The sequence below is a fragment of the Micromys minutus genome, assembly GCF_963924665.1.
Source record: "Micromys minutus genome assembly, chromosome: 1".
NCBI lineage: Eukaryota > Metazoa > Chordata > Mammalia > Rodentia > Muridae > Micromys > Micromys minutus.
This window is the reverse complement of record NC_137969.1, coordinates 46833682-46856113: the sequence shown is the minus strand read 5'-3', so window position 1 is coordinate 46856113 and position 22432 is coordinate 46833682. Positions and strand designations below refer to the sequence as shown.

Sequence of the window (22432 nt, the reverse complement as noted above, 5' to 3'; positions counted from 1 at the left end):
GAGAATTCGGTCACCACAGCCAATTCACAGGAAGTTACAGGAAGGTCGCAGTCTGTTTCCCCATAGCCTTGAAGCCTCGAGGAATCTACATTCACGTTCAGCTGAAAATAGCTCCAGTTTCAAAACTCTCTGCGTTCTCTTTGCCCTCCTTCTTGAACTCCTCTTTCCCATCCTCCTCTCCTCTCTCACCTTTGCCCCTCCCCCTCCTGTGGTCCTCTACTGTGGGAAGTGGACACACTTTTCAGAAAGGGAACTCACACTTAGAGACAGCCCATCTGCTTTTCATTGAAACAGTAGTGATTGTGGAACAGAAACTGGCCCCCACCCCAGCTCCCCCCCACACACACAGTGGCCAGCAGGGGCACTAGTAAGGTTGAGGCAAGTCTCTACTTCTAGCAGGCCTCACATTTTCCTCCTAAGGGGAGGGGACTTTGGAGGGGCAGAGAAAAGGGAAAGGAAGGGAAGGGAGCTCAGCAGCTCAGTCACTGCATGGGGGGCTGAGATTAGAGGACCTCCTCCCCTTGGAAGAGCTCAGGGCAGGATGTAGACATGGAGCGGTGCTTATGGCCACGTGAACTTGTGTGCTCTAAATTTAATTGAGGTGTTTATGTCTCCTGTTTAGTGAGTGGTCACAATAAACTGGGTCTTTCAGCCCGCATAGGTATAACTGCTCACATACACTTGTCTCCAACAACAAGGTAGGTGCTGTAGGGGAACAAGCAAGGCAGGAACCACAGTTGTAAATACTCTCAGTTCCCTAAAGAGCCCCCTTCTCCCTTGAGGTTGCGGCACACGGACAAACTTCAGCCTTACAGCAGCAATCTTAGGACATGCCATGGCCTAGGATGTTCCAGGGCGTTACAGGCATCATACAAACTGGATTTGCATGACTCTGGATCTGTACTTGGCTCAGCAAGGCAGCTGTGGTAGGGACACTCAGGATGCCACCAGCTGCAGTTTAGAGCTAGACCTCTATTGTAGATGCTAGTCCCAGAAAAACCCTCTATGCCTGTAAGCTCATCAAAAACCCATAACCGTGTGAGCCAGAGCAGACCCCTCATCTTTTAGATCTTGCCTATGAGAGAGAAAAGCAAACCCAGACTCAGAAAATGATATGAAAATAGCAAAGCCTGATCAATTTCTTTAATGAAAAACCTCACTCCAGTATCATCACACTGCCAGATATTGGGTTCTTAGGAAACTGTCCCAGCAGCCCAGATGTGAGAAAGAGCTCTTGCTATTCTAGAGTAAAAAATGACAAGTTTCCTGTCTTTGGGGACTATCACAGAGTATCTATAAATAGCAGCAATGCTTGTGGACAATAAGATGAACCAACCCAGAGAATGTTGGTATTTTCCTCAGGCCACACAGAAATTACAGGTCCTCCACACATGCCCCCTTAGCCAAAAGGATGACTTTTCCCTCTCACACAAACATACAGGAGCACATGTGGCTCCCATTTTTAACATGTCCAGGAGGAATGAGATTGTCCACTTTACTTTCTCCCTCCCCAGCTTCTCTCCTCCGACCTTCTGCTCTGGTTCCCTTCTCCACTGGAAGGGAGAAAACTGACAAGATTTCTCGTAGATCCAGGGACCCACTTCAACATGTACCCAGAGACTACTAAGAACCTTCTAGCAGCAGAGTGGGAGCTAGGATGGGTGCCACATAACTGTCAAAAAGATTTGGCCATACGGCTGCTAGGCCAAGGTGTTCTGTGGGGAATTGCTACGGTTTCCTCAGGATCCTCGTTCTGTAGGTGGGACAAGGCTCCCTTCCAGAGAGTGACTATGTGAGTTGTTCTTTCCTCATGCACCAGATCCCAATACCAATCAGAGCTCTGGTCAATTAGCCCACTTGGCCTGACCTCCAACCAGCCAGTGTTGAGCCTGTTTCCCACAGAGAGGGAGAACAGTGGCTCAAATCTGGAATTCACACACATCTGTACAGTTAAGTGCTAAAGTGAGAAGCTCAAAAGGCTAGATTTAGGTGAACACGCAGGAGACAATTTATAAAGACTTACCAATCCAAGACATTGAAAGAAAATGGGTGCACCTGACCCAGAAGAGCCTTGACCGTTCCCCTCTGCCTAAGCACCATGAGACCAGTGGTAGATGTAAGTGAGGTCTTTGGGATTTAAAACTCAGCACTGAGCCCATGGAAATGCAAGCTCAGAGACAGAATTGGTCCAGGAGCTGTTTTCACGAAGGCTCTGAGAACAATTGACAACTGACTCAGGGACAAAAGATAGTGACAGAGAACCAGACCACACTCTTTGAAGGACACCGAGTTTGTGTCTGAGAGTTCCCCACAGGCTCCCATGTTTTAACACTAATCCCCAGCAGGTGGCACGGTTTAGGAAGATAGTAGGGACTTAGGGCAGCAGTTCTCAACCTATGGGTCATGAGGAGAGAGAGAGAGAGAGAGAGGGAGGGAGGAAGGGAGGGAGGGGGGAGGGAGGGAGGGGGAAGAGGGAGGGAGGGAGGGAGGGAGAGAGAGAGGGAAGGAGGGGGGAGAGAGAGAGGGAGAGGGAGGGAGAGGGAGAGAGAGGTGGGGGGGGAGAGAGGGGGGAGAGAGAGGGAGAGGGAGAGAGAGAGGGAGGGAGAGGGAGAGAGGGGGAGAGAGAGAGATGGAGAGATAGAGAGAGGGGGGGGAGGGAGGGAGAGAGAGAGAGAGGGAGGGAGATAGAGAGAGAGAGAGGGAGAGGGAGGGGGAGGGAGAGAGAGAGAGAGAGAGAGAGAGAGAGAGAGAGAGAGAGAGAGAGACTACCAGCATTGCAGTTATGAAGTTGCAACAAAAATGATTGGGGTTCCACAACTTGAGGAACTGTACTAAAGAATCAAAGCATCAGGGAGGTTGAAAAATCACCGGCGTAGGGTCTATTGTGACCATAGGCTACTAGGGGGACATCCCGAGCATGGCCTTCCTCAGGTACTCCTGATTTGTGTTCTCAAAAGGAGTCGGCCCAGCTCCCACGTCTCCCGTACTGTGATGGATCTCTAGAGCTGTGAACCTAAATAACCTTCCTCCACTTAACTTGCTCCTGTCAGGAGCAGCACGTGCCAGGAAGGGACCTAACATCAACTCCATCCTCTTCTTGAGTGACATTGTGAATGCTATCGTGGGCAACCTGAACCACTCACTGTATGCCCCAAACCTGGCTACCGCTCCACTCTTTCCTTGCTAACAGAAATGAATTCAGAGCAAATTAATATATAACTGTAAAATAATCCATCTGAATGAAAAAAGACCTGGGAAATGCAAAGTTTAAGCAAACAGCCCTCCCTTAAAACTGGCTCAGCTGCTGAGCCACACAGAGCTCTGTGAACGGCGAATCTGCCCGCCTTCGGTCTGTCACCTGCCATAGGCAAGAGGACAAGCCCCTCAGCACACACAATTTTAACCTTTTACCCATGTAACGATCTACTTAATATAATATTGTGTCTTTAATCAGGAAAGTGTAAGATGATTTGGTATTCTGTAAAACTCCCTAACCTATATTTTGCAAGTCAATTAGCCAAGTTCTTCATACTAATGTCAGCACAGCCACACTGCACCTCTAGACAGACTTCCAGGCGTCTGCACCCTATGCCACTACACACAGATGGGATGAAGCAAACTCAGCAGGGGGAGAAATATGGTGGGCAGGTACATTTTGCCATCCATATGGAAAACCTCAAATGGAGACAATCTTCCCTCAGGATCTTGGGGAAGGCTATAAATAATAGGATATACTAATCAACGGTGTATATTTAAAAGTTAATGCAGAATTGGGTAAAGGTAAAACTGAACAAGATTCTTTGCAAGTCCAAGTTAAAGTTCCCAGGGACATGATTAGCAAGCCTCAGCTGGTTCCCTTAAATTGGCCTCACTCTCTGACAATCGAACCAGCCTTTAATAAGGGTGTCCACGGTCATTTCTTACTCTCTTCTTGTGAGCAGTGGAGTTCAAGAAGCCACAGACTGATTTTAACCAGTAATGTCATCAAACAGTCAAATCAGGAAAGTGCAGAAAGGTTAAGACTAGAAACTCTCAAACCCTTTATGGAAGAGATGAGCAGGAAGTTGGTTGACATGTATGGACCAACGTGGTCACACCAACAAAAACAAAGCTACTCTCATAACTGCTGGTCTTCTGACTCAGTTTCCCAATCTCCAGAAAGAGGCTAGAATATCACTGGGTAGACCTAGCTAACTACATAACTAGGGATGCAAGATCAACACAAGAATACCTAGCGTTCATTCCATTATGGAAAAGCATTAAACTATTCTAAAATATTTACCTCCATTGCTGTTTCTTTTTTTCCCTAAGAAGGAGTGAGTGAATCTGACTAATTCATCAAAACCTGTGAAAGATGGGATTTCTGATTCTAACTCAATTTTTCCAAGAATTCAGCCCATCAGAGAGGATGAATACGCTCTTAATCTCTGTTGAACATTGGGAAATGCCACTGCGTTCTTCCTAAATCCTCTTCTCAGTCCTTGGCCATCAGTTATGACTTGACAGCATTTAAAGATGACAGTACTTGAGGTAAGAGGACAATGCCATAACAGGGTTAGAGCAAATGTGAGAGAGGACACAAGGAGCTACTGCCATTTAGGTAATGTCACCTGTGATCAGTCTGTGTTTCATATTTTGCTGACACAGGAGTCAGTATCACTTATGCGACTCACTGTAAACCCTGCTGTGGCTGTAAACAGTTGCCTTTTGGATGAAGGAAGGGCTCTTCGCTCTGGGGGCATTCGGTGTGACCTTCCAGCTTTAGCTGGAAATTGTAACAATGCAATCTTGCATTAATAACCGAACATTACAAACTAGCCCAAAGTCACTACCATCCCAAATGAAATTGTTTTCAGACAAAGGAGAAACTGATGTGGGCCACAAAAGAGGGACCTCAACATCTAGACACCCAGCTAGACACCCAGCTAGCTAGAGGGAGCTGGCCCACAAAAGCCCAGTGGCCTAACCCCTTGATGCCTCAGCTCTCTTTGGATGCAGTCCCACCCTTTTTGCCTTACTTCTGCCACTGAAGGCTTTTCCTGTACCTACCACACCTTCTAGAAGCCACTGTTCCCTGGCTGTAAGCACGTGGTATCCCTGCCTGACATTGAAACAGCTTCCTCATTGTCCAGGACAGCCCAGCTATCCAAGTGACCATCCACAAACAAAAGCTCATTTGACCAGCACCTGTCTAAACCTGACCAGAAAGGGGAAGTAACATCAAAGAGGCTGAAAAGAAATTCTGACATTTTAAATCCAAAAGGCACTTAAGCCTGTTCTAGAATATTCTATGCCACTGGACTATCTGCCTTCTTTGTTGGCTAGCTAATCTCTAGAGATCCCAGGTCCCCTTCCTTTTCAATTACTTATACACTATTTTTTATTAACCCATTTTTATTTCATCCTAATAATTCATTCACACTCAGCCTAAACTATTCACCCCCACATAGAAGGGTGCTATTAGAGAGGACAGATGGTAATACGGAATTTTTGTACTTGCCTTGCTTCATCCACACCACCTGTAGATAAGTCCCATCATACACTGGAGAACAGGGGTGAGCTCGACAAGGGGATGCTGGACCCTAATCACACAAGCTAAGGCCTAGCCCTCTGCATCTACAAGAGTGGCACCCACACTTCCCCACATGAAACCTTGTCTGCATCAGTAATGGTCAGACCTTGGTCTCCTACCGCACTTCTACAGGCTCCCATTTCTCTTAAGAAAGGAAAACCAACTAACTTCATCTGCTAGAATGGACAAGTCGGCCAAAGAGAACCCACTCCATGTCCTATAGCACCTTCCAGAACGCCACCTTTGACCCCTGCTCAGAGCATCTTAGTAGCATGCCATGGTCTGCAAGGTGCAGAGCAGCTCCTGCTATTCCTGAGTTTCATAATTCATGTGCACATAGCTATTCTGGTCTTGGCTCCCTGTACCCAATGGAAATTCTGTTTGAGTGGACGCCCTCTTCTAGCCTCATTTACTTTCTGGCTTTTCTTCTTCCTCTCCAACTTTCTAAAATATTGTGCATGCTTCAAATTCACAGGGAAGGTCAGTCAAGCCACTTGGGCAAGAGTATGGGAGTATGGGCTCCATCCAGCCTTGCAGGGCACCCACAAACCACTCCTTCTTTCCAGCCTAATGCTCCTCTGTGGTTGCCTCTCTGTCTCTGACTAAGTACGTGCCTTCTCAACCTGTTTCCTTAGTGCAAGGTCTCTGCCTTCTACTTGTTTTTCTTTATTTCACAGAAAAGGCATCTGATATATGACCAAAAAAAAAAAAAAAAAATGCAACCAACTATAGTGAGAGAATGCTTTACTTTAGCAAAAGGAAAGTTACTCTTCCAAATATCATTTCTGCTCACAATCATAATTTTAACCTCCTCAGTTCCCACAAACAGTCCCGGTCTGGTATCTGTTTGAACTTCCAGATAAAAAAGGCAAGTGGCAGTTACATGCTATGCTACACAAAGATTAGCATTAATACCCACCCTCTTCCAACAGCCACACCACACCCCAGGAAAAGCCAGTGTGAAGTTCATAGGCCACCTAGACCACATATGGATGATGAAGTCTGACTTGCAGGACTTGGCCCCCCCAAGTAGCATCTTCTTTCTTCGAAGCCCAACTTCAGGTGCAGCTCTGCAGCTGTGCTCAACCATGCACATGTGCATGAACAAAGAAGTCAGCGTCCACATGAGCATGTCCTGGGCACAACACCGGGAAGAGTGGGTTTCTTGTGATTGTTTTGTAGAAACAGGGTCTTGCTATGTAGCCCTAGCTAGTCTGGAATCACTATGTGGATCAGCTTGCCCTTGAATTCAAGGTAATCTCTCAGCCTTAGTTGTTGGGATTATCAAGTCTGGGCCACCAAGTACAGCCCTAAAAATACATTTTTTCCAGTTTTTAATTATTTTTTTTTACAGTACAGATTTTATCTCCCTACCAGTCTACCCTCTAAAAATGCATTTCTAATATTTTTTGAATCCAAAAACACTATAAAAAGACTCAACTTTAGACAGTATGCAGCAAACACAGACACTCCTGTGTCCAGTGGCTGCAGGGTCTGGTAAGAGGAAGTCCAAGCAGAACCAAAGGCAGCGGATAATTTAACTGTTATTGAAAGTGTTATGTAACAGATTCTTCAGGCAAGTGTCTGTAGCAAAGCACCCTGGATGTCCTTTGCCGGCCTTGAAAGGCAAGACCTGGAGTCAGGAGAGTCACCAAGTAGCGCTCAACAGAGGTTTTTCACAATAAAGACCCAAATCTTACAGAATCCTTAACACCAAGCCAAGTTCGGAAAAGGCATCCCACAAAAGTTTGCCAGATAAATGAATAAAGTTCAGATGCCACATGTTTGCCATCGCATCAGAAACTGCATGACAGGTAGTTTGGAGAAAAAGGTGAATGTTTAAAAACAACCCCCCTCCCACTTTCAGGAAAGCAGGGAGTTACACAGCTAGTGTTTTCTCCCATAGAAAGTGGGCTTCAATCGATAAACATGACTGAATCTGCTAATCTGTTTTTATAACACCTATCAGGATCCTAGAGGGGTAAATGTCCTCTCTATCTCCTTTGCTTTCTCACTCTACACGAGAACTCACGTCTCTTAGGAGTGCACACACTCTGTTCAGGGTAGATAACCCAGCCCAGCTCCCTCATGTAGTGAGCAACGGTACCTACTCCAAGCCCAGACTACATGTTCCTGCTTTGGACCCCTTCAGAGTTGGTGTGAGTCTTAAAACACAAATGGTTGATAGACTAGCAGCCTTCTGCCCCGATCTCGCTCTAGCATATCTGTCTGACAGCTTGACAGAAGCATGGTTTACACACAAGTTGCTTGCTTTAGTGTACAGTTTATGTGTTTGGTTATATAGTCATATAACCACCACCAAAATCTAAAAAATTTCCATTGCTCTGAAAAGCTTCCTTGTGACCTTCTGCTGTGGATCACCCACAAGCCCTAGGTCTTTGTAATTAGTAATCTGCTTCCTACGAATATAGTTTTGACTCTTCTAGAATTTCACATAAATAAAATCATACAGGCTGTCGCCTCTCATACATAACTTCTTTTTCACAGGGCAAGATGATTTTAAGACTTATACTGCTATGTATATTACTATTTCATATGTTTATTGTTAAGGAGTGGTAATCATACAATTGCTCACCGACTGATTGACATTTGAGTTGTGAACACTTTGCACTGTAATGATCAAGCTAAAATAAGCATTTGGCCTAGGTATTAAATTTACAAGCATGCATATCTTTGTTTCCCTTATGTAAATATACCTAAGGCATTTCGAGACCGCAGAGAAGGTGCTGGGCTTACGAGTCCGGGGAGCCCCAACATGTCATTGTCCTCTGTCTGCTCCACTTCCACCCCGTTCCCCGAGGAGCTCAAGCCCTAGGTGTGTGCCCCAGCCATCTGTTAATCTCCACAACCAAATGTCATTTTCCACCAAGCAGAAACCTCCCAATGCACTAAGGAGATGATGGGTACAGAGCCCAAAGCATCCACACAATATACATGCTTTTGGACACATGCAACCACATAAAAATGAAGCCCTAAGAAACCCTATCAGGTCAAATGATGGGTGGTTGGACTTCCCCTGTTATCCGGAAAATTGAACTAAATATCCTAAGGAAGAACTCTTGTTTTGCCAAAAGGCCTGGAAAAGCAAGAAAACATCAAGCCTTTGGGCAGCACCCAAAGGAGCAGCTATTACCCAGTGCAACGAATGGTAAAGAACCACTACAGGAGGCTAAGACACACTGCTTCCCTCCTCTCATCAGCCACTCGGGGCAGGACCCTGGGAGAGCTAGGCCCTCAGGACTGCATCTGCAGTGTCCCCACTGCATTGGCAGAAACAGAGCAGGAGAAAGCATGGGGAGCAGATGGGGTGTGGACAAAAGGCAGGGGGCCACCTTAGACAGAAAGAGCTCAAGCGGAAGCAGCTGAAGGAAACAGAAAGGAGACTGCTACTGGAAATAAACAGAGAATGGAGGGGAGGGGTGACCCCCAGGAATGAGACATACCTGTAGTAACTATAACCCTGAGGCAGGAACTAGGCACTTTGGCTTCTTATCTGCGCATGCCTCTACTGAGTCTCAGGCTCCCGCCACAAACAAGCATTGGAATAAACTGTCTAACACCCCGATGGCTTATAAGTCACGTGCCATTTGCAGAGATGAGAGAATGGGGAGAGAAGAGCCAAGTGGTCCAGAGCTGAGATTAGGCAGGAAGCAAGGGAACAGGAAGAGGTATCTGTTCCACCTGCCTGGCATCCAGTTGGCATAGCCAGACGTGGCAATGGAGAGGGGTCTGTTATGATAAACAAGTCCAGCCTCAACCCCGCGGATTCACACAAACTTGGCTCTTCAATGAGAACTAAAAACAGAGGTTCATCTGTAAAATAGAACTAATAATAGGAACAGCTTCATAGGGATATTAGGAAGGCAAAACACATGCACATTTATGAAGTGTGCGCAGCAGAGTAGGAAAGCTTGTGAGATAAAACGCTAAGGCCGTTCATTACTCACACCTCAGCAAACAGGAGGTGAGCAGCCCTTTTCCAACAGCAAGTCTGGGGTCCATAGGAAAGAGAGAAAAAGAGCAACAATGAAGGTTCCAGCACGGAAAGCAGAACCAGACAGACAGACAGACAGACATGTGAAAACTGGATAAACATTGACAAGGTGTAGCAGTACAGACAGTGGATCCTTCACCTCCCTTACAGTTTGGGGAAGGGTGATCTACTCAGCCAATAGGGCAGATAAATCACTTTATTCTGCTTGAGAAATAAAATCCAGTTCTCCACTGGCAAGAGCCTTGAGAAAGAGGGCAGTTGAGCAAGCAGGTATAGACCCAAATACCCAACAGGGGCCAAACCCTTCTTTGGGGCCTGTAATAAAGCAACCGTTACCTGGTAGTGGTAGTGTACACCCTTAATCTCAGCACTTGGAAAGCAGAGGCAGGCAGATCTCTGTGAGTTCGAGGCCAGCCAGGGTTCCACAGAGAAACCTGTCTCTACAACGCAAACAAACAAAGCAACTGTTAGCTTATGGTAGGCCAACTCCAAAGGTTTCTCAAGCTTGGTGCACACTGCTTTCTGCCTCCCTAACCAAGGCTACTTCATACTGTTAGGGTTTAGAATCAGCAGTAAGCTCTTATACACACCTGGGACAGAGATCAGCACAGTGCCTCTCTTCAGCCACATCACTACAGACAGTTGCCAAATCCTGCCACACTTCCTTCCCCATCACAGAGAGAGTGTGTGGGCTCCGTGAGTACCTCAGGGCCCGACACCTTAGAAGCAAGTTTAGGCTCAGCTCAGCCAGTGAACACTGTCAGGCCGTTTTCTGAGTGGAGAGTAGACATCATGTGTATGTTGTGGTCCCTATGGTTTAAGTTTGGGGTTTCCCAAGAGAGTAAATGTTTGAAAAGGACCCCAAGTTTGCATGCATAGATGTAAGGTACCAGGCAAATTCCCTCCATCTCAGAGAAAGGTTACTCAACACCCCCTCCCAACAGAGGCTTGACACGTGGAGGCCTGAGGCAGATTGCACACAGTTGGGAGCAAAGCTACATTTCCCAACACCTGTCTGTTTCCATCATTTTAGAATATTTTTTTAAAACACCTACAAAACATACCGTAGATCTGAAAGCATTGCAACAAAGAAGGAGGTCAGAGGACACCCCAATGTGAACGCTGAACCCAGGCTTTGGTGACAGCAAGCAGGGACAAGGCTGAAAGCCATGAACCGAAGTCCCAGGAAGGAACTACACAAAGGCAATGGGGACTTGTTCGTGGGATCCCAGAACTCGAGACTGAGAGGTTCTAGGGGCTGGGGAAAAAAGGCAGCATTTATGGACACTTGGTCAGTCAGGCTACTCAAAGTGCCCCAGACAAGGGGACAGAGAAAACCTAACTATCCAAGGGGGCTGGACAAAGGATGCATATAGAACAGAGGGAGAGTGGCGGAATGCTGAGCGTCTCACGGTCCCATGGTGTCTGCCAAAGCCTTCTGATCAGCTCTGGACACATGAAAAACAACTCCATAAGAGTTGCCTTCAGGAAAGCAGGAGAGAACACCCATCTGCCCTGAGACTGGTACTGAGCGGGTTACCTTCTGAAAGAGGACCAGCCAGTAGCCTTTCACTTTCTGGATATCAACGTGAGCTCTCTCTGCACTTCCAAAAGGAATATGAGGTTAGCTCCTCCTCGGATCTCCTTCCCTGTCTGCAATGCTGGTTTCTACAGAACAGGACACACTACAGACAACCACAAGGTGTGAGTGAACAGCGCTGACCACTCGGTGCTTGTCTCCGGGATTACTCCAGAGTTAAAGGTTCATAGTCCCACCTCCTCCCTCCCACACAGATCTGGTACACCAGAGCACTGTTGACCTGCCACTTCAAACTCTGTTTGATCAGCATCCTCTAATAAAGCAGAGATGAGAGACATTTTTCTTGCAACCTTCCCTTTCTCTATGGACATCTTTTTGTAGGTAGTTAATGCCCTATAAATGCTTGATGAGCTAGAGACAGTCCATGAAAAGGCATACCATTATGCAGGGGAGAAGATTTTATAAAATGAAATCAGTTAAATGTTCTGCTTTATAAATTTAGATTTGTTTTAGACAATAAATATCCAAGAAGTGTTTTTGAGTAAATCCCTAAAACTTGATGCTGGCTTAGCAGGCCAGGGATGCATCAGAGCTTCAACATGAGGACTCAGACTCAGACTCCAGCACTGAAATTAAATTATGATGTCACAGACAAAGTTGCAGCTATAGCATCAAGAATGGGCTGAAACCTTGATCAGCACTCGCTAGTTCAGTAGTCACCACTGCCCCATCCTATCGAGGTAATGATAATGACCATTATGATGATGCTCACAATAATAACAACAGCTTCCACTGGACGACACTTGGCAGCTTATGGAGCAATTTAACAGCCTTTATTTGCCTTGAAGCCCTTCCAGCCCAATCTGCTTTTCCATTTCTGAGTGACCACCTCATTTCCTCCCAAGGATCCTCTTACGACAGAGACTACTCTACACAAAACTGGGGAAGACCACAAAGTTAAGGAACTGGGAGACCCACAAAGCAGCCCCTAACAGTTGGTTCTGGTCCTTTGTGAGACAACAGTCCAAGCAGGGCTGGTACACACCCAGAATCCTAGTAGGTGGGCAGGGGAACAGGGTTGGCCTCCGAGAAAGATGGGCCTCTGGAGAGATGGGCGTGAAGCTCCCTGAGAGTACACCACAGCCCTGGGCAGAGAGTGGTAGGTGTAGATAATGCCCATATCGATAACCAGAGGGCCTGGGAAGAAGAGGCCCTGGACATTACAGGCTGGGCACAAGGACAGCTCACAGGAGGATCAGTGTGCTCCAAAGCCTCCTCCCTAGCTTCGACCCCTATCAGTACCGAACCAATCCATAAGACACACGCCCAGACTGGGTTGGACAAGAGGGGTCCCCATAAGGTTGTAGGGTGTGCCCTGAGAAGGTAGTGAGGTTCCAGTCTCTAAGTATTGCATTACCCAGGTACCAGGAAGGAAGGCCTCAGGCTGCCTTGTTCCTACTTCCTTTCCTAGAAGTGGCCTGGCCACTTGTACCTGGTCACCTCTGGCACCTGGTTCTCTCAGATTTCCACAGCAAATGCGTTAGGACACTGGGCCAAGCTGAGCTGCTCTTCCCACCTACGGACTCATCAACGCACAGGGTCAGGGAGCAGCTGAAGGAAGGAAATGGGGAAAGGCAGTGAAGTCATCTTACAAGTCCCAGAGTGCTCCGACTCACCCCATTGCTGGCCAAGAATAATCACCATTTGAGAAGCCGAGAGACTGTGTTTGAGAACACATGTCCTAATCTTGGTGTGTCTCACACAGGCATTTGAACTGCAAACCTGTACAGCTCCCCCACCAAGAGCAGGAAGCCATTGTGTGGGGAGGAAGACAGCCATGTCTCTTCCCATGTTCCTTCCTCTGACTGTCCAGTCATCACACATGGACACAAAGGGAAGTATGTTCCAGGTCCAGCTCCCCAACGTTCCTTGGGGTTCTCTAACACCGCCCGCCGGTTGCTATGGCTTTTCATCTTTGAGGTCCAAACCAATGAGCTGGGAAACAGTGTGGCCAGGCAAAGCCCAGCTAAGCCAAACTCATTACAATAAGGCAGACTTTTTCAGTGAGCTGCCAAGGCACAGGCACACCTGTATCCCTGCTGTAACGTCTGTCCTATGTCAAAGACTGAAGTTCAAACAAACAAACAAACACTTTGCAGGGGAGGCTCCATGATCTACATTAGCTCAGAGGACAGGCCTAGGCATACATTATCTCTAGAAGTAAGATGGGACACTAGTTCTGTTTTACATATAGGAGCCTAAGACCCAACCCAAAGCTACCCAGAAAGCCCCTGAAAAAAAAAAAAAACTTCACACTCAGTTTTGGATCCCCAGCCCTTTAGAGTCACCCCCACACACACCTTGGTGCCCTGGCTAAGCAGTAACTCAATATATAGACCGGGTTGGCCTCAAACTTGCCAAATTCCACCTGCCTCTGCCACCCTAGTGCTGGACTAAAGGCTCCCACTCCAGGTGAGTCTTCCCTTAAGGCAGCATTTAGGAAAGTCCTGCACTTCTTCACCAGCCCCATTGACAAGCCCCACATACTGAGGGGCCACAGAGTATGGAAGGTGACATTTTCTGATGTTGCTGAGCACTCTGCCACCTCAGCACTCTGTCCTCCTGCGAGCTCATAAGCCCCAGGTGCAGCTCCGGCAGCTGGCAGGCGTCAAGCAGGACTAAGAAGGGTAGAGAGCAGGCGCCAATCTGCCTGTTCCCAGGGCAGGCCAGCCTGGGCGAGCCCCTTCAGCCAGGGCACCCACCCCATCGCAGGCTGTTTACTCCAGCTGGCTTTTGTCTCTGGTCCGCCTGGGTGCTGCTCCTTCCCTCCTTTTCTTGCTTTCGGTCCTCTGCCCAGGCTTGCCTGAGGCTCCTTGCCAATGTGGTTGCATGTCAGGGCTATGCCCTAGGCACTGAGGGCTACAGATCCCAGTGCCCTGCTACCCAGGATGCATGAGGTAGCATGCAGTCTGAGGGTAGAACAGGGCTGTTGGTTGAAAACTTGCCCCCAGGGGAGAAAATCCCCAAGACCAGCCTGGGTGAAGAGAGGGCATGGGACAGGTCAGACTCCCTAAGACCAGAATCCAAGGCCTCTGACTCTTCCTTCTCATGTACCACACCTCTGTGGGCTGACAGACATATCTTCCCAGTACGGCAGGGAGTGGCTGGAGGCCTGGCCAGTTCAATCAGACAGTGTGGGCATCCGAACAGGGATCCTCTGCAAAAGCAGGGGGAGAGTGGGACCCTGGGACATGGGGAAGAGGTAACAAGGGTGCTTCCTAATCACGCTGAAATAGGGGCTCTATACCCTAGAGGTCTCTCTAGGGCAGTCTAATGTCTGCTACTTGCAGACTGCCCCTTTGAGGTACTGAAGGCCCTGAGAGGCAGAACAGTACCAGCCCACTCTACTCTAAGCCCTAGCCTTCCAGTGGGGTGAGCACTCCCAGAGCTAGGCAGACAGGCACGAAGCCTATTTCAGCGCCTCCTGACCTTGGACTTGGGACAGCTCTTCGCTCTCTTTGAGCCTCAGTTTCTTTATCAACAAAATGTGTGAGCTGGCGTTATTCCAAACCACGCTGGGTTGCTTAGGGAATGTCTATAAAGCCAAGCACAGAGCAGGATCCCCTCGTCCCTGGAACTCGGAAGCAAAGGTGAGAGGGATGCAAGCCCTTCTGGCCTCCTAACACTCGTCCATGGTTGGGAGGAACCTGAATTCCTTGGTCCATTCTGCAGTTAGCTAATTCAAAACTGGAGGTGTTCACCAGCTTCAGGAGTTCCTCCCAAACGAGATGCCTCTGCTTCTAGAGAGTTGTCAGTGAAAACTGTTTTGTAGTTCTTTCCAACTATTAATTAGGAAGTGCTACCTTTATCCTGCTTGTACTCAAAGGCACTTATTCTGTACCTGAGAATAAGGGGTCCCAGGGAGTCTGGGACATTTGGGAAATGAAAGAACCTTCTGTCATATGATTAATGACAAATTAATTTCCTATGTTTGTCCTGTCCTATGTGTTCTCCTCAGGTTGCTGCCTTGTGCGGCAAGAAATGCAGCCCTTTCTGAGCACCATGCCTCCTCACAGCCCAGGGCTCACTTCCCAGAAATCGCTGGGAGTAGCCGGCAGATGAACTCAGAAAAGGTGTGCTTGCCTCTGCCTTCCGGTTAACTCACTAGTCTCTTCTACTGGTTGTGTTATTCTGGGTGAGCCCTCAGTGTAGCTCCACAGAGAGGCTGGGCACTGGAGGTGCTGGAAACCTGGCGGCTCTGCTTGTCCTAATGACACAACTCAGCCCTCTCAGAATCGTAAATATTTGTGCAGACACTCATCCAAGCAACAAGCAGAAGACGAGTCCCCTCACACGGCTGATAGGCTTACGTTTTATCGACCTAATTTTTTTTTCTCAGAGTAGCCAGAAAGATGCACAGCAGATGTGCTCAACTCCAAAGCCAGAGCTTACAGTAGGCCAGCCTCTATGGACTATGAATGAATGGAGAAATAAATCCTTGGGGAAAGCCCCAGACTGATAAAATTATAGAGTAACTCCTATGCAACCCTGCACAGTGCAGAGCTGTGCCAGCAAGGTAACAAGCCTGGCCACCACACACCATACAGAACATCTGAATTTTCCCCTGGGTTCCTTCCCTATATCATCCCCATAAGACAGAACATACCCATCACACTGAGTTGTGCTCTTTTTATTCTAAGATAGGAGTTAACTAGACATTTAAAAGTTTTCTAACCACACATCAAGTAGCACACCCGACATCTCGGTGCTAGGAAGGCAGAGACCAGAGGAGCCCAAATTCCAAACTTCTTAGGAAGATCTTGTCTCAGGAAAGTCTCCTAAACTTGACATTTTTGTGTGACACAAAGGAATTCTTGACACATTCTTGAAACTTTGTTTTTGAATTGTCACCATCAAAAAGAAAAACAGCCCACAAATTCAGCTAACATGGTAATTTAAAGGGCAGGACACACCAACAGGTAATGATCAAGGAAAAATTCTAGTCTTGTCTCTAAGAAACTCCTCGACCAGGCCAAGGTACTTAATCTCTAAGTGGGTCGAGTTTCATGAGGGCAAAACGAGACATAGAAGGGACACACACATGCACACACACACACACACACACACACCCCAACAACAGCAACAAAACAAACACTATTGTCAGGCTTCCTAACACCTACCTCTGACCTGTCTTCCAGGGCCTGGGTCTATGTAGGATGGATAGTTATTAGCTTGGAACAAAACCAAGCTGTCTCATCTTAACACATGGTATATGATTTTGGTTTTTTTGTTTTGTTTTGTTTTTTGTTTTTGTTTTAAGTCAAGGCCAGTGATGAAGGTGTCTGTGTAGAAAGGGCAGATCAGGACCCACTCACTCCCAACCTGAACACTCCTACTCCTTGGAGGATGACACTTCACAGACTGTGCCAGCCCCACCCTGCACCTCAGCAGTACCTCTAAACAGCTGGGAGACACACTTGCTCCAACTGAGAGGACCAGGACAGCCCGATGGCTGAAGGGCAGCTGCAAAGGAGCCTCTCTTACCCAGGGATTCTGAAGTACTAAAGCCCCCCTCCCCCAACACACATGCTCACCTCTGCAGCCCAGACCGCCATTCCAAGAACCAAGCTTCTGCCCAGGGACAGCTGGCTCTTACTTGAGAACTAGCAGTTCCCTTGTACTCCCTCCACCGACTCCCAGGATGGGCACCCACTCCCACCCACAGGTTTGCCTGCTTGTGCATAGTCCTAGTCTGGCACAAGCAGCCTCAGAGAGCTTGGGTTTACACCCAAGCATTAACCACACTCCTGATACTACTGGCTGTTCTGAGTTTACAAAGCCTTGGCTCGAAGCTGTTAGCCCAGGACCTGGACAAAGCACCCAGATGACCCTAGTCCAGGGAAACCTGCTTTGTGAGAACTCACTGAACCTGTGTAGGTCTGAAAGACAATAAGCAAACTCAGCCCCTGTCTGTAGGATGTTCTGAATCTTTTGTCAGAGTGCATTTGTTTTTTGCTTTTGTTTTCCAACTAGACAGTAATTCATCTAAGCCTCCTGAAGCTTATGATAATAATTTATTGATTTTAGAAGGAAAAGGGGGGGAGAGAGGAGGAGAAGGACACTAAAACACCAAGTACTAATGCCCAGCTGAACCCCACATTCCCCAACACCTGCTGTCAGTCTGAGAACTTGAAAAGTGTCTTGTAGACTAGACTGCCCTTGTGCCAAGGGGCACTTGGTCTCCTTGTCACCTCACAATTGCCTGGCAGGCAGGACTCCCCACAGGAAGCAGAGGCACTTAGCAAAGAACAAAACAGAACCCTGAGCGTACCCACACAGCAGTAAGTCCAGCATTTCCCCCCAACAGCTGCCCCTGGCCTAGCTGTGAGAAGAACAATCAAGACACTCAGTCTTCCAGGCCTGACTGAGTCTGCCTTCCTCTAAGTCACTGTGTGGCCTCATCCAGGCTAACCACCCACTGTAAAGGCCAAGGAAGCCACCCAAGTCTGAAAGCTACGAATCTTACACACACTTGAACCTGCCAACCCGCTCTCCTAAAAAGAAGGCTGTAATAAAAGAAAAGTCAACTTCATACTATCTGTGTTTCTAGACTTACACTAACGCTCTGCTTGAAATAGGGGCTCAGCCTGGAAGCCAGACAGGTCGAGTTCACAGCAAAAGGGGGAGAACAGGTCTGCTCAAACAACCAACACCATGTCTGTTTCCTTGAAGCCAACTATTCATGGCTTTTCCTCAGGGTTTCAGCAAGAAATGGTGAAGTCACAAAAAAGGTGCTGGGACACTCACTGCTGCTGCTTTGGAGCTATTGTGATAAAAAATTTGATGATGTATTGTCCCCTCAGACCCTACTAAAATTCAGCTTTCTGCTGAAAGCCCAAGTCTGTGGCTCTAAAAAAGTTGACATGCCAATGGCCATCTCTGGATTGAGATGCCTCTTTCCTGTGCTTCCTCACATGAGATGAAGGGACCGGTAAAAACTCTCTCTCCCTCCCTCCCCCTCCCATCTTCCTCCCCCCTTTCCCCTCCCTATTATTAACAGCATGATGGTTATTAAGTGGGATGGGGCTGGCTTTTCATAAACCAACAATACTGTTAGGTTTAAAGCACACAGAGAAACTGCTCCAAGGTTGTCTGTTAAAGAGTTCCATTCTTGCAGACTTTTTCCAAATGCCTGCTGCAGTACTAACAGCCCCAAAGGTACAGGGTGCTCTGTCAGGACTTGTAGGTGAGAGGCTGGAGCAGCTGTCAGCTTCAGAAAAGTCACTCACCAGGTAGTCAGTGAGTGGGGTCGCCTTCAGCCGGACAAATACCACATCTGCACTGTGGGCTCCAGGGGCAGCAGATGCCTTATCTTGTTCAGGCCAGACCCTCTTTCCTTACCTCACACACACCTCCTACCCTTCCTCAGTTTCCTAAGTTCTGTGGAAGGCAAGTATCCTCTCAGTCACTAAGGTGGGAAAGCTGTAAAATAATGTCCCCTCCCACCAGTCCCCATCTCCTAGGAACAGGAGTCAAGATGGCCACCCTATGATGAGAGTAACACAAACATACACACACACACACACACACACACACACACACTTGCTTGCTCAAAAGTCTATAATTTTAGATTAAGCGTTTTATGATCCCTTGCATAGGAAGGACCAGTTCTGCTTCAGTAAGGGACAAGCAGCCCTCAGACAATGACGAACAGAACCATGTGCAGCCAACACACACCCGAGATCGGCAGCAGCCACACCTCACTTCTCTGCCAGACGCTGTGGGGGTGGAGTGGTGGCATTTGGCAAATAACCCGAATCGGCTTTCTGCTGGATAGGGGACACCGCATAGACTCCAACGTGCAAGTGACACCAGATGGTTGGAGAAGACAATGAATTACTCATAGTCAACCGATTGCTGTTAGCACACCTAAAGACCCCGCTTTTTCAGCTGCCAGTTGACACCCACCAGACTCAATCACAGAGAGAGGGAAGAACACATAGGCCCAAAATAGCTTGCAGAACTCTAGACATTGGCTCTCTCCCTGCCAGAGGGCACAGGGGTCAGTGATGACCAGCAGCTGAGACTCTGGCTTCTTTGTGTAGCTCCTTCCTTCTAAAGGGAAAGTCGCTTTGAGGCAGTGGAGTTTTATTGGCCTGACTTACCACAGGGCCCTGCTAAAGACTCCTGGGCTGGCCTGTAAACTGTCCTGGATCCTGAGACAACTATCACCATGCATGGCCTCCCTCGGCAGCATCTTATGTTTTGAATCTCAGTTGTTCTCTGCACTCCAAGAAAACCACAGAAACACAGCACCCAAAATGCTTCTGTGCAAAACCTTTCCTGGGACTAATGTCAGAGGCCGCTAGCTCAGCAAATGGCCATGCCCAGCACCCTCCTACACTGTGCAGGGAGCATTTACCACCAAGGAGTGAGCCCCCTTGACTTTTCTTCTTGATGCCTGATATATATCCATTTTTCTGTCAGCGGCCTCAAATAAAGTCTATAATGCTGACATTTACACATGTGTACTTATAAATGTTATTTCATTATAGCCTCCACAAAACTACTTTTCTGCCTAAACATTCAATTAATGTAATTAAATTGCTACCTGATGGCATTATCTAATTTTACTTGGGATCCAAACTATTGAATAGCATGCGTCTTTTAACACCCTGACGAGGAAGGCATGTGATGGGCAGAGCTATAAACATGTTGGCGTAACTGAGCTGTTTAAAAATAAATTAGCAAACTATAAAAATAAACAGTAGCATGCATATGTACTCAATTATGAACTAACTCTAAATTTTGTTCTGAAATACTGTCTTTGACCTTGGTCATAAACAAGCACTATTAAAAAAACATAATCTCCCCACAGACGGGAGGCCATCGATTAAATGGTCTTCCAGCACAGGAGAATGCAAAACCAAGACGCCAAAGGAAAATGAGAGAAAGCAAGGAGGAAATCAAAGAAAAGAAAGTGTTTCTCTCTCTCTCTCAAAAAAGACGGGCAACGTATTCGAAGTCCCTAAGCTACTTGCACTTGCTAACATGAAGCTGCTCTCTGCCCAGGCCAGCAGTTAAAAACACGTTTGAGTACTTTTGCATTTCCAAACGTTTTGCAATCTCTCAAGAAAGAGGGGAAGAACTGCTTCCAAATGCAGCTGTTGCACAAGCCCCCAGTCTGTACCCTGCACTCCGTCATGAGCGGTCTCCCCACCTGAGGTAGCTCACCGTTCTAACTCTTCTGCTGCCTCCGAGTCCGGAGCTTTTCAAAGACATATGGCAGAAATGTGGAAAGCATCCTCCAAACAGCACCAGACAGAAGATGGGGAGGGGGCGAAAATCAAGATGTTGGAGCTGCACTGGGGACATGTTTCCATGCTAATTTAATACTCTTGTGACAAAGGGTAGCATAGCAGGGACCCTAAACTATGGGCTATCGGTATTACAATTGCTAACGCAACAGAAGACAGCACATGCGCTGCTTTCCAAAGCTTCGAAAGCCATAGTCTTCAGGGTTGGCAAGATAGTGCAACCCCACCTTCTACAGAGTCATGATAAAGCTAGAGTTCTCTCCTGTTCTCCTCATTGTCTGTGATTTCACAAACACAAGCAGTTGAGCAACCGCTACTGAGTTTCTAATCTCAAAGAACCAGCCTAAAACGCTGATTACCAGAGGGTTTGTCTGCTCTCTCCAACAAGAACAAAGTGCACAGCTGAAGACAAGACGGCACTCACACACACTTCCATTTGGTTCCCAATGCAGAAGCCGGGTGGGAAAGAAGCTCTGGGAGCACATGCCTCCACCCCAGGCCAGGATCCCTGCAGGAGCAAGAGCGGACCCCAAGTCTCCTCAGCACAGGGCACCACACAGCCATGGAAGGTGCCAGCTGCTGCTGTGGGACATCCTCAACAAACACAAACTGTGAGGCCTGGAAAGAGCGCGCCGAGGCACAGGCTGGATCTTTATTTTCCTCTGCAGCACTCCATTTGACAGAGAAGGTGGTTGCTGAACAGGGGCAAAAACTCACCCTCAGCCACCACAGAAAACTGGTTTCAGAACAGTTTTGGGGAAGATGCCAGCATGCACCCAAAGTCTTAAGACACTAACCTAAGCAGGAGCCTGGGGACAGCTGAGGCCCTTACATCTCCCTGCCTGGCTCCTGCCAACAAAGATGGACCCATGAACTGCAGCCTGAATCCCTCAATGGGCTCTCCTCTGAGTCACCTTTGTGTTTGACAGTGTAGCACCATGGTGGGGACAGACTGATGACCGAAGCTGGAATGAAGGAGGCAGACGCTGCAGCGCTATGCTGACGGTCCTTTTTAGACAGGGAAGGAAAGAACAGCCTGGGAGGGACCTGTTGATGCTTTAACTGTCACCCCTCACACACGAAGACCTCCTCAATAGGAAGGTGGCCTGGACAGACCAAAGGACTCCTCGTTTCTCCCTGAGTTAGCCTGATCATGGTTATCTAGTTTGGAGAGCTGGGCAGAGGTCATTACAAAGGAGCGGTTTGTTTGTCTCTGGTCCTCTCAAATTACCCCTACATAAATTTCCTTGATCTCAGCTTTGGCTAGCTTGGGTGTTGTGAGGATTCCAAGAATTATTTGACTTTTCCATGAGAGGGCTCTCATGCTCCTGCGAGGGAAATTGTTCTATCTGCCAGCTGTGTCTTTTTAGGAATCGGGAAGGAAACAGTTCTGTGGGAAGGAGTTAAAAGGTTGCCTCAGGAAAGCTCAGCCCCACTCTGACCATCAGACCTGAGCACAGTGAGGAGATGCCACCAGAAAGGCTCTGGAGGTGCGAGGCGCAGGGCTAACTGCCTTTCCTAAAGGATTCCAGTGTGAAGGTGGCTCAAAGATTCTGTGCCGTGAGTGGTGGGTGAGAAGGTCTCCCGGCAGCTCTGTCTGCTTTCTGTGGTTTGCTTTCTCCATAGACCTCTGTGAGAGAGGCTATGTAGTCCTGAACTGAGGGGAGTGGGCCTAGATACACCCATGTGCCCTCAGACCTCCTATCGGCTTCCTTACCCGCCCCCACCCCCAAGGTCTAATTCTACTCCTCCAATCACCAAGCCAAACATCTCCGCTCCACTGTGTTCCTCCTCTCGTGCCCTTTGCCACCCTGTTAGCAAAGCCATTCGATTCTATGCTGTCCATGGAGTCTGTGGAGACTCCAACCCTTCTCACAGCTTCATTCCATTGGCTACAGCAACCATCGCCTTGCCTAGGTCACGCCTGTCTGCTTCTAGGTGGCCTTCTGGACTCCCAAGTCATGTGATGGCATGTCCCTCCGGTGATT

The 22432-nt window shown here is 47.9% G+C and overlaps 1 protein-coding gene across 7 annotated transcripts in view; it reads right to left on the bottom strand.

The window, feature by feature from the left end:
* The window catches only part of BCL11A (BCL11 transcription factor A), a gene marked incomplete at both ends in the record, with an annotated part of 92368 nt that overhangs the window by 29614 nt on the left and 40322 nt on the right, over positions 1–22432 (bottom strand). The window lies entirely within an intron of this gene.